Below are 12,878 nucleotides of genomic sequence, written 5' to 3' on the forward strand. Positions count from 1 at the left end.
AAACAGTTACTACCTGCATTTTGTCTGTTAAGTAATATTGTAGTAACAAAAGTGCTGGGCCGGTAATTCCTAATGATTCAAGCTTACGAAATAAGATGCGATGATTTATTTTCTCAAACGCTTTGCTTAAATCTACAAATACTGAAGCTGCATAATTCCCTTAATCGATAGCGAGTTTTAGTTGATCGGTTAGAGCAACGAGAGCCAGTTTGGTCGAGTAATCTGAGCGAAAGCCGTTTTGGAATGGTGAGAGAATGGTAAATTTTGTAAGGTAATTAGTTAAACGTCTTTCTATTAGCTTTTCAATTACCTTGCTAAAGAAAAGTAATACACAGATGAGGCTATAATTGGAAATTAAAGAGCGGTCATCTTTTCATGGCATTGATTAGGTCTGCAAGGACATTACTTATTAAGGGTGCAATTAATTTTATATGGGAAGGGTGTAATTTATCGATGCCGGCGCCGGTTATTTTCATGTTGTTTATAATGTTTAGAACTTCCTGGGGTGTAGTTGGAAATAAAAAAGAAAGACTGTGGTAGGCGCTGGGGCACGGGATTGTCATGCGCAGGCGACTGTAGCTCGCTGCTAAAGAAGAAATCGGCAAACGCATCAGCTATTTCTTTGGCGGTCTTGTATACCTTACCATGATAATCAATTTCTGTTATAGCTTCGCGATTATTTACCCTGTTTAAGAAGGAGTTAACAATTTCCCATTTCTTTTTCACGTTTTTACCGCATTCCAAAATTTTTCTTTCGTACCATGTTTTTTAGCTTTTTTCGATGTGGCAGAAAGCTGGTTAGAAAACTTCTATCGAATGGCTAAATTCTTGTTAAATGGTTGTCGTTTGGTTTTCTTATATAGATTATCCTTCTTGCGCATTAAAGCTAAGAGCGTATCTGTTATCCATGGATTTTGAGGCGACGCGAATTTCTTTTTGCATTTAACTTGAGCGGAATGAAGATCAAAACATGACTTAAGCATAGTGATAAACAGTGCAAATGCTTTTCGTGGATTATTCGTAGAAAAGATGGGGCACCGGTCTAGGTTCGACACGGCTTCAAGGAATGATTGTTTGTCTAGTATAAACTTCGTGTACGTGATTTTTTCGGAGCCATGAGTATAGTGAAAGTTTAATAATATAAGATAGTGATCAGCTATGTCGGTCATTATAACACCTGCGTTCGGTGGATATGCCAAATTGGATAATGCATGGTCAATTCATGTACCTATGGGGTGGTTAGCACATCGTGTCGGTATCATAATTGAACATTCATAACCAAAGCTGTTAAAACAATCAGAATAATGTAAGGCATTAGTAGACGTGCTATTAGCGAGGTTAATGTTGATGTCGCCTTTAATTAGTACATTCTTGTTTTCATCTGCTAGCAGTCCCATGACGTTATGGAGAGCAGCACAGAAATCTATTGCTGATGACGAGGGTGAACGATATATGCAACCAATTATCAGGTCTTTGTTGTCTATGTTGAGGAAGTCATCTTTAAGTTCAATCCAAACGTTTTCACAATTAGTTACATTAAGCTCAAGGTCGTTCCTTCGCTGGTAAGTAATATCTGAATAGATATACAGCGCTGCGCCGCCATGGTTGCTGAACGGACGACTGGGGTGTTCAGGAACAAAACTAGAAAAACAGAAAAGGGGTTTATCCTGGTCGCTCAACCAAGTTTCAGATACTCCGATGACAGAAAATGGGAAGGTGAATGAAGAAACGAGATCAGAGAATTCATCGAAGTGCTTGCGCAAACTGCGCGCATTCAAATGCAAGACAGATCACTGATGATTTGAAAGAAGATTGTTTAACTGGTTAGCTGTTAGATAGGACGAAATTGTGATACTTGCTTAGGTGACAGGAGTGGCGCAAAGGTGGATTAGAGTTAGGTTATCACTGAAAGGTCGGATTCGGTTGCGATGCGAAAGACGCGGCCTTCAGTTGTTTTCCGGACCTCGATTTGACAGTTTTCTGTCCACAGAAATCTCCAGTTTCTCGTTTTTTTTTTTTCAGACCCAAAGCTTTGGAAAAGAGAGCTCTGTTTTGAAGTGTTAAATGTTCATTAACGAAGACAGGGTTCTCTTTTGCTGTTGCGAGGCCAATATCACTAAGGCAGAGTCTAGTTTTCCGTCCTTTCGCGACGAACTCAGCTTTTTTCGTTCTCCAGCAGAAGCGAGCGATGATATTTTTATGTTCTGTTTTAGTAGCAACGCGATGAACAACGTCGAGGTCGGTGGCCCTTACTGGGCAACCGATTTTGTTGCCAATAGTTTGTGTGACTGTCGCACAGTCCTCTCCTTGTGTGCAAGGAATGCCCTTAATCTCGACGTTCTTTAATCGAGAATATTGCTCGAGCTCGCCAACTTTCTTTGTGAGAGTGTTGTTGTTTGCTTGTAAAGCTTTGTTTTCGGCTTTTAGCTCATTGTTTTCGGCACTCAGCTTGTCGACGAGTATGCCTAGAAATTCCACGCTAGCTTCCAAACTATCAGTTCTTTCCTTTAGTTCTACTCAAACCTACTGTTTTAATTTCGGATTTCATATGAACGATCTTTCTGGCTGGGGATACGAAGTAAGATTATATATATATATATATATATATATATATATATATATATATATATATATATATATATATATATATATATATATATATATATTGTTTCTCTTATAACGCCGAATTTATGTGGTTCTATTGGGACCCATGATATTTAACTTATTTTTGGAAGTTAACGGAGTTCTTGAAACCTGTTCCACCTCCGCCGCGGGTCGGCTTGGCATTGCACTGACTCCAGGATCGGCCCCCCACGCATGGCTGTCCCCGCGAAGTGACGAAGTGACACGGGCGTAAGCCGGCTAGGGTACCCTCCCCCCCCCTCCCCCGCTCGGGAACGCATGCTCTGTATTGCGCTATCTACAGGATCGGCGCACTTATTCCTGTTGCCTATATGGACGTAAGCTCACGCACCTAAGTAGCATGCGTGGGTTTATTTTACCAGTTGGCTTCGCCGGAAAAGATCACGTACTCGAGGCGCCTGCGGCAGAAAGGATGTTCCACATCCGTCGCCAAAGTTTGTGAGTGGTGGCGCTGGCTAGCACTCCCAAGGTTAGTTCTAGTAGTAAAACGTGAATACCCAAGAAAGTGGATAGGAAAACGCTGCCTCGGTAGCTCAATTGGTTAGAGCCTCCCACGCGTAATGAGAAGACGTGGGATTGTTCCCCACCTGCGGCAAGTTGGTTTTTCATGCACTTTAATTGTCATTAATTTATGATGCTTGAATTCAATTATTAAGTACAACTGATTTCCCCTATGTTGTCCTTGGTATCCTTATTTGTTAACGTCTGATGATATCGTACAGAATAGGAAAGATACACACCAATGTGGATTTATTTGAAGAGGCTGTTGAAGACACAGTGCGTCTTCATTTTACATTGCGCAACATTTATGTTTATGATACTGAAGAGGCTTTCCGCGAAGATATGAGCTATGAAGGTAAACTTTGGGCTTCATGGCCATCAGATATATTGAAACACAGTGCCGCAGGCGCATTATTATAACTTCGTGGAGTGTCAAGAACATCTAAAAGTCTCTAAATCAGATCAATGTAGCTTTATACAAGGCAAGAAGTTGTAATTGTGCTCGTTTGTTCTTCTTATATACATATTCAAAAATATTCGTGTTCCCGCTTTGCATGACACTTGCAAAGGGACGTGATTTGTACTTTCAGAAGAACATATTTATTTGCTCGCTTTATATGTTGTCTCTATGTTAACTTTAGAACTGTTGTCACCATATTTGTTTGTATCTTTCCTTGACACATTTGCATCATTTTGCGCACTTGCGCACATATAAAGCACATTTGTGCGCACATTTTGCGCACAAATATCCTGAATTCGAAATAACAACTGACGAGCACAGACTCGGTTTGCGCTTCTTCAAGCGCCGAATTTCTGAAAATGGGGACATTATTCACTTCAAGACATCCTATTATCGGTGGAGTTCATTATTCGCGCCAAAAACTCGGCAAGCTTCTCAACGTGGCTGATAGAGGGCAGTAGCAGTCCTACAGTTGCCGAGCGGTCATACCTTGCGCGCGATGGAGGGAGATACGACAAATAACTGCGGCAGCCACACGCGCCGCATGTTTCGTTACTGCCCATCTTCCTGCTATCCTCGTCTTGCGACAGAGGACGTAGCATTAGCTCACTGGCGGCATGGACTACGGCGCCCCCCGCATGCCTTGTGAACTATCAACACTGTTTGGGGAAGTTCGTGCGTCAGGCCGGCTTGAACGGCAGGTTGTCATTGTGTTCATGTTTTAGTTCCTTATCTCTTTTTGTTGATGATCCTCACTACTCGCCCTCGTACGCGCTTCTTGGTGCAACACTCAAAACGGCAAAGCCGGCGGCCGCGACACACGCCCAATGTTGCTGGGTATGATCTCTGTGACGGCGTGTATCGTCGTTTGAAAATGGTGCGCCTCCTTAGTTCAAACGTGTTTCGCTTATATTTTTCCAGGAAAGGGCAGTCAGGTTGCGTGTGGAAGAAAAAAGTGGAAGGATAGTCTCTTTGAATCGGATACGAGTCCTTAGTTATATATATTTATTTATTTACAAGTGCCTCACGGGCCTTCGGGGAGGCATCGTGTTTGGGGGGAAGTGCGTTAGCATATTCGTAAGGAATTAGTAAGCGAAGCAAGCACCAGTACAATAAACCTAATATTCACGCAACGCAGCAGTATGGAAGATTAATACGATATTAACAAACACAATTTATTAGCGTAGCAACTATTCTACGAGGTGGGGGGAAGGGGAGGGGAAGCCTCCGCGCCTTTATGTTACTCCGTCCGTCTCCCTCGTTATATATATATATATATATATATATATATATATATATATATATATATATATATATATATATATATATATATATATATATATATATTCCATGGCGAAGGCGGGACCCCGGCGGTAACCTTGGTAGGAAGTAAACGTTTGGCACATTCGTGCTTTCCTTTCGTATACATTGCAAAATCCATCACCCAAGAGAAATATTTAGTTGTATCATATATATATATATATATATATATATATATATATATATATATATATATGTGTGTGTGTGTGTGTGTGTGTGTGTGCGTGTGTGTGTGTGTGTGTTTGCGGATTATCACTGAATTCAAAGGGACTGAAGAATGCGTCACTGAGAGTTTTCTTTAGTACCTGGTTATGAAGACACATAATTAACCATTACAATCCACTGTTAAAAACGTTTCTTGAAGGGGGCCGCTGAAATGAACCCGAAAATCAATATAATTTCCACTCAAACTGTCCAATGAATTTGAAATAAAGCAGGAGTTTTGGAACACCATAATCCAAACTAACGTGAAGTAAATCATATACCTAGACGTTTGACATTTGTCTAATCTCCGTGCAGGTGACTGATAAAGAGTGGATTTGCCAACACGGTGCAGAAAAATATATTTATATGTTTATTTTTACTGCAATCCCCAATGGGCATTTTGGCTGGGCAGGTTAAGAAACAAAACTGATCACTAAATTTGATAAAATGTAAATAATACAGGACCAACATATTGTGAAAGAAAGCGAAAACTGTTCTAATTACTTAAGACGCAGACAGTTCATTAAAAAAATATCCGACTTTCTTCTCTAGGGGAACTTACAAAATGCGTCAAATGTTCACATAAAAATTTATTTCCGTCATAGAAAAATGAAAATGTTCAAGTTGTTTATTAATAAGATATACATGTAATGACGGCCAAAAGTTCACCTGCCATTTTAGTGGTGGCGCTGCCACCGGTAGATCGCAATAACTTAGCACCTCTAAAAAGTAAGGCTCTGAAAAGTCTCCAAACGACTACATATTTGCATTCTGTTGAGGTCAATTGAACCTTAAATATCACGCAAATGGAAAGCCGTAAGATTATTGGCATCAATACGACAATCGTAAACAAGTTCTAGAAATCAGGCATTTTACGATAACATCATCCATCATTCATCATCATCAGCAGCAGCAGACGCAGCAGCCTCTTTTATGTCCACTGCAGGATGAAGGCAGTGGACATCAAATATTCCTCTGTGAGCTCCCTGTGATCTCCAATTACTCCTGTCCTGCGCCAACCGGTACCAACTAGCCCCTGCGAATTTCTTAATTATCTACCCCCTCCCACATTGCAAACTCAATAGACCTCAGGCTTTGACACTAAGGCTTCTACAGACGGGGGCATACCCAAACCCCCTGCTTCTTCACTAGATGTACCCCGAAATTCAGACAACAAATGCATGTGCACTATGCGATGACTTAGCGAACTTACCTCACATGCTCTGGCGATGCAACGCGTTACGTGGCGATGAAAGCAACACTTCTTCACGCTGGGATGCGGTCCTACACAGCCCCAACCTCGATGAACAGTTATGGGCTGTCCAACGGGCCCGCGACGCGACGGAGAGGCTCGGCCTCTCTGTCCCGACGTGGGAGTGGCCCGCTGCGCGCTAGTGCTCCCCCTAAAGGACCCTAATAAAGTTTTTCACCCATCCATCCATCCATCAACCCACCTAGTCTTCTGCCGCCCTCTACTGAGCTTCCCTTCTCTTGGTACCCATCATGCAACCATAATGGGCCACCGGTTATCTAACCTACGCATTACGTGACCTGCCCAGCTCCAATTTTTTCTCTTAATGTAAATTAGAATATCGGTTATCCCTGTTTTCTCTCTGATCCACACCGGTCTCTTTCTGTCTCTTAACGTTACGCCTAACATTCTTCGCTGCATTGCTCTTCGCGTGGTCCATAATTCGTTCTCAAGCTTCTTTTTCAGTCTGCAAGTTTCTGCCCCATATGTCAGCACCGGTAGAATGCACTGATTGCATTGAGGAGGCTCCGGAGCCCGAGCCCCTCCGGAGTTTTCCGAAGCCGCTAGCCCCTCCCCCCCCCCCCCCTAACGTGTCATTGCCAGAGTTTTGTCCCCCACACTATTAGAGGTTTTTTTACTTGCCTCGATCTTTTCACTTAAAATTTTATTGTGGCTACTGGCTTACTGCAGAATTGTTGGCGCGGACGTGCACGGATTTTAATTCATACTTTGCTTTATTTGTGCAAATTCTGGTAATAGGAGAACAAGCGCATTACAAGTACCAGCGGCGGCTGCCTCTCCGTATTTTCACACTTCAATAACTGTAAACACGAGGCACATGCACAATAGATTTAACTGATTACACAGGACAATGTTTATTATATAATTAAAGAGAAGGAGGTAGCCAATTAACAATTATTTGTAAAGGTATGGATTCACCTCGCTTCAAAATGCTTCGCGTGGTTTTCTGACCGTTAAAAAACAAACAAACCTGTAGAGGTTAGTGACCGCTTCGGCAGAGTCTTATCAGCGCCGTGTGAAATCTACGTTAATTATGTGTCTCAGTATCGCTTCTCTTCCCAGTAAGCAAAGCTAACGATTCATTAAAAAAAACATTCTACTAATTTACAACATTTATTAGGGATGGAAACATCCTCATTTGCATGCAGAGGTCATAAGTATATGCAGGGTGTCCCAATGAACTATCATGCACCAAGATTTAAAAAAAAGCAATGCGTTACTCGAAGAAAAGCTAGTGCATACTGTTTCCAGTACAGTGGAGTATCTGCCAGTAATTTTGTCGTTACTGAGATTTAATCAGGTAATTGTAATTAATTACCTAACTCGAGACGTACTATCATAATCATTGAAGTGGCAATGATGCGCTTGTAGGCACAGCCAAGGGACATCTAAATGCGCTATTTTCAGCGACATACTGATTCCGTACTAATTTTTCCGACTGATAAATAAACCCCGCGAAATATGGCGAATACCACGTGACTGCGATTGCACCCGCATCATAAAGCAGCGCCCTGGAACAGGCTCCTTCTGACTTAGCGAGTACGACATGAAGGAAATAAAGAAATAAACTCAGTGCCTTTCCACTCTGTGAAGAAGAATGACCAGCGAAGCTGTGTATGCGGGCCCCTCAATGGCGAACTGCACCTCTGCCGCGAGTCGGCCCGGCATTGCACTATCTTCGGGATCGGCCCACGTATGGGAGTGCTTAACGCCTGCTTCACCTCCGCCGCGGGTCGGGCCGGTATTGCCCCATCCTCGGGATCGGCCCACATAGGGGGAGCGCTTAACGCTTGCTTCACCTCCACCGCGGGTCGCCCTGGCATTGCACTATCTCCGGGATCGGCCCACGTATGAGGAGCTTTTTTTTTTTTTGCTTACCACGCCAACGACACGAAAATTGCTTTCGACGGTAGAGGTATAAAGCTTCGCTGTAAAAAATCACCGCCCAAGCACTCCGTACAGATGGTTAGCCAGCGAAGCTGAAACGTGCGGCTCCGGTGTTTATCACTGGGTTAATCCAGACGGTTTATTGAACGATGGCTTGGTAGGCTGCCGGATCCTCGGTGCGCAGTTGCTGCTTGCGCTCGCCTGTACGAGCCTGTTCTTGTGCCCCGGCTGCAGCATAGGGACGGCGTGGACGAGCTCATTCCCGCTTCTGCTCGCGGCGTTGCCTATCGAAAGCTGCCTGCTCCTCAGCAGTACGTATGACGCGTCGACTACCCGTGTCAGAGCCGGAGAGAAACTGCTGCGCGCCTGCTCGGCTGTGACGGAGAGCAATGACGTCACTGCTGGCGCAGCCAATCGCGCCCCCCTCTTTCGCTTTCTTTCTTCTCGAGCATTCGCATGGGGTTGCGCCGCAGAAGCTTTCGGCGCACAGGCGACACACGGGCTGACGGACGAATCGGCTAGCCGTATGCAGCGTCGCTGTAAAAAACCGTGATCGAGCTTAGTGCCTTATCTGCCACGCATCGGCCGAAGTAACACGTCGCGTTTGGCGTTAGTTCGAAACAAGCTGTTATAGCTGTTGTCTTAGCGTAGATAAAGTGCATGGATGGTTCTTTTTTTTCCCACACCTATCACCACAAAAGCGAATTGACAACGTCAGTGCAAATGTTTAAACGTGCATTTTGTTTCGTCCCAGTCGCCATGTCTTTCTCTAATGAGCAGAAGGTAAAATGATCCTTGCCTTGGGAACTGCAAATCACAACAAGAGGCAGGCCGCAAATACATATTCGTCATGGAAGTGTGGCGGTAGACCAAAGGCGTCGACTATCATCAGAAATGATGAAAACCTGAGACCAACCGGCAGCTTCAAGAAACAGACTTTGAGTCTTAGCCTACGCACCGACGTATTAGTGTTTATGGCATCAAACCTTCATGCTACCGTGCGGGACGTGGCCGCGCATAGTACCATTTCCAAGTCGTCAGTTTGGAGGATTCTAAACTATGGCCTTGCACCCGTACCACCTTAACCAGCACCAATGATTGGAAGATAGTGACCTGTAGAATCGTCAAGATTTCTCGAATTGGGTCCTCACAAAAGCCGATGAGTCATCGGAATTTTTAGCGACATCATGGGTACAGATGAAGCCAACTTTCACAGAAACGCGCGGGTAAATTCGCAGAATGCACAGGATTGTAGTGACTGCAATGCACACTGGGTAAAGCTCAATCGGCACCAGTACCATTGGTCGTTCAATGTGGGGTGCGGAATTTACGCCGGTGCTATAATCAGTCCCATCTTCTTCGATCACATACTGATTCGACAACGTTACGTGGACAAAATCCTTCAAGGAGTGGTGGATGAGCTTCTAAGTGAAGTCCCGCTGTCACGCCTTCCATCTGTGTGATATCAGCAAGATGGAACACCAGCACGCAGCAGCAGCCGAGCACGAAACTGGCTGGATACGACTTTTCATGCGCAATAAATTGGAAGGCACGGGCCTGTAAATTGGCCGGCTAGGTCACCTGACCTCCCTCCACTCGATTTCCTTCCTTGGGGTTATGTGAAAGATCGTACTTACATGATCGGGACGGACGTCAGATTAGCTCAAGACAAGGATAACGGATGTCTGCCGTAGAATTCTAGTGTCGGTCACCAAGAAAGTCACTGAAGATGTGATAAAGCGGACTCGGTACTACGTAGTTGCAGGAGGCCTGTTCTAACACGTCCTCTTGGCAGCAGCTGGTGTTCAACGGCGCTTACGAATTCATGGATATAAGGGCAAACTGAAATCTGATGTTTTTTTTTTCTGCAATTCGGCTCATTTAGAAGTGATTTACTTTTTTGAACGCATCGGTTTTGCCTTTCTCAACAGATCGATCACTTCCCGGTCTGTTTATTTCCATTTTATTTTATGGCATGAACCTGTTTTTGCAGCACCGTATACACTCTGATAAAAACTAAAACCGTCACTTTAACTTGGCTTTGGTCCGAAGCAAGCTCCTGGCACGAAATATAGCTGCGCGTTTACTCTGTCGATGCGGTGCGTGCAAAACCGGGATTTTGAAACATGCTATGCCTATTACATTGCTTTTCGCGTTTCGTGTGTGGTCAGAGCGGCGCCATGTGGCGCTTCGGCTGCGTTATCAAGGGGCTTTTGTTATCAATGTGATCAGTCGGCCTTGAGAGACGGATAATAAGTGTGACGTAGAGAAGCAGGAGGCGCTGCGAAGCCGCGAAAGCTGCTATTGGTGCTTCTTCCGTACCATCATCAAGGTGATGCGCTGTCTCTTCGGGTTTGCGACGGGCAATGCAGTTGCCTTTAGTCAGCTTATTTGAGGGCGCTGCTTTATGATGTTGCTGGGAGTAAAGTCACGTGGTATTTTGCATATTTCGTGAGGTTTCTGTGTCAGTCGGAAAAAATTGCGCGCTATTAGTGCGTCGCCGAAAACACAGCAGTTAGACGCCATTTGTAAGTGCCTGGGTGTGCCTACAAATGCAACATTGGCACATTGTTAATTAGCGCAGTACTTCTCGAATTATATAATTCATTGCAATTGTCGAATTAAATTTCAGGAACAACATAATTACTGGCGGCTGCTCCACTGTACTGGAAACAATACGCATAAGGTTTTCTTCGAGTAACACGGCTGCTATTTCTAATTGTGTTGCTGCATGACAGTTGAGGCACCCTGTATAATTTACTCAGTAACCGAAATAAGGCCAAGGCGGATTCACTCAAAATGAAAATCAACAGCAGCCTGCACAGGGGAGTTAATACTCGGACTCACAGAGAAAAAAAGAAAGGCAGAGGAAGGCTTCAGTTCTCTCGGAAAGGCGAAGCAGTATTAGTGATTGCGAAGTAGACGACAATTACACGAAGGAAGATTGCACCAGCGAGGGACGCCAGACTCTTGGTGCTGGGAGAGGACTCAGGCTGTCTAACTGAACTGCCTCCTACTATGAGGTCTTGTAAGTTCGCCTATAAGGCAGTCACTTCAGTGAACAACCTTTCGAGGTCACACGAAGTTTCATGAAGTGCAAGAAATATATATATATATATATATATATATATATATATATATATATATATATATATACATACATATATATATAGTCATGCCATAAGCCAACAAACACTGAAACGAAGGACAACATAGGGGAAATTACTTGTGCTTAATAAATGAAACAAAGAAACGATAAATTAATGGAAATTAAAGTGGATAGAAAAAAACTTGCCGCAGGTGGGAACCGAACCCACAACCTTCGCATTTCGCGAGCGATGTTCTACCAATAGAGCTACCGCGACGCCGTTTTCACATCCACTTTCTTGGGTATTTATGTGTCCTAGTAGAAACCTGGAAGTGTTAGCCAGCGCCACCACTAACAGACCTTGGCGGCGGACGTAGAAAGTCCTTTTTGCCGCATGCGTCACGAGAACGTGATCTTTTTGGGGGAAGGCAACTAGTCAATAAACCCACATATGCTACCTGAAGGCATCAATGTTGCCGGATTCGAGACCCTCGTTTTGTAATAAACGAGAAGAAAGGGGGTTAACCAAGGGGCCCTATTTTTATTAGTCATGTCATAAGAAGCCAACAAACACCGACACCAAGGAAAACATAGGGGAAATTACTCGCGCTTAATAAATGAAAAAAAAAACAGACGATAAATTAATGGAAAGTAAAGCGGGTGAAAAAAAACGACGTTCCGCAGGTGGGAACCGAATCCATAACCTTTGCATTTCGCGTGCGCTGCCCTACCAATTGAGCTACCTCGGCGTCGATTTCCCATCCACTTTCTTGGGATCGGTTCCCACCTGCGGTAAGTTGTTTTTTCATCCACTTTAATTTCCATTAATTTATAGTTTCTTTGTTTCATTTATTAAGCACAAGTAATTTCCCCTATGTTGTCTTTGGTGTCAGTGTTTGTTGGCTTCTTATGATATGACTAATAAAAATCGGGCCCCTCGGTTAACCCCCTTTCTTCTCGTTGATATATATATATAGATGTGTGTGTGTATATATATATATATATATATATATATATATATATATATATATATATATATATATATAGAAAGCAGGTCAGCCCTCCCTCGCCTCCTGAAAACAATGAAAACTTTCCGCCTATGACTGATTGTACACCAGTCTTTTAAAAGATAATGGTAAGCTTCTAGTCATGAGCTGACAGTGTCTGCCGTATGCGCTGCAAGCCATTTTTATTCTGTCAATTTCCTTCTCACGATCAGTGTCCCCCCTGTGAGTGATTGACCTAACCAAACGTACTCCTTCACAGGCTCTAGAGGCTGACTGGCGATCCTGAAGTCCTGTTTCCTTGAGCCGCTATTGATCATTATCTTTGTCTTCTGCATATTAATCTTCAACGCCACTCTTACACTCTCTCTGTTAAGGTCCTCAATCATTTGTTGTAACTCGTCCCCAGTGTTTCTGAGCAGGACAATGTCATCTGCAAATCGAAGGTTGCTGTGATATTCGCCTTTGATCCTCACTCCTAATCCTTCCTAGTTTAAT

At 43.7% G+C, this 12,878-nt stretch overlaps 1 non-coding gene across 1 annotated transcript; it reads left to right on the forward strand.

Moving 5' to 3' along the window:
- Positions 1-2,634: 2,634 nt before the first annotated feature.
- Positions 2,635-2,817, forward strand: LOC142568126 (U2 spliceosomal RNA). Its single transcript, XR_012825365.1, has one exon. It is a non-coding gene; the product is annotated as a U2 spliceosomal RNA (small nuclear RNA).
- The last annotated feature ends 10,061 nt before the right edge of the window (positions 2,818-12,878 follow it).

Source organism: Dermacentor variabilis, chromosome 1, assembly GCF_050947875.1.
Source record: "Dermacentor variabilis isolate Ectoservices chromosome 1, ASM5094787v1, whole genome shotgun sequence".
Lineage (NCBI taxonomy): Eukaryota > Metazoa > Arthropoda > Arachnida > Ixodida > Ixodidae > Dermacentor > Dermacentor variabilis.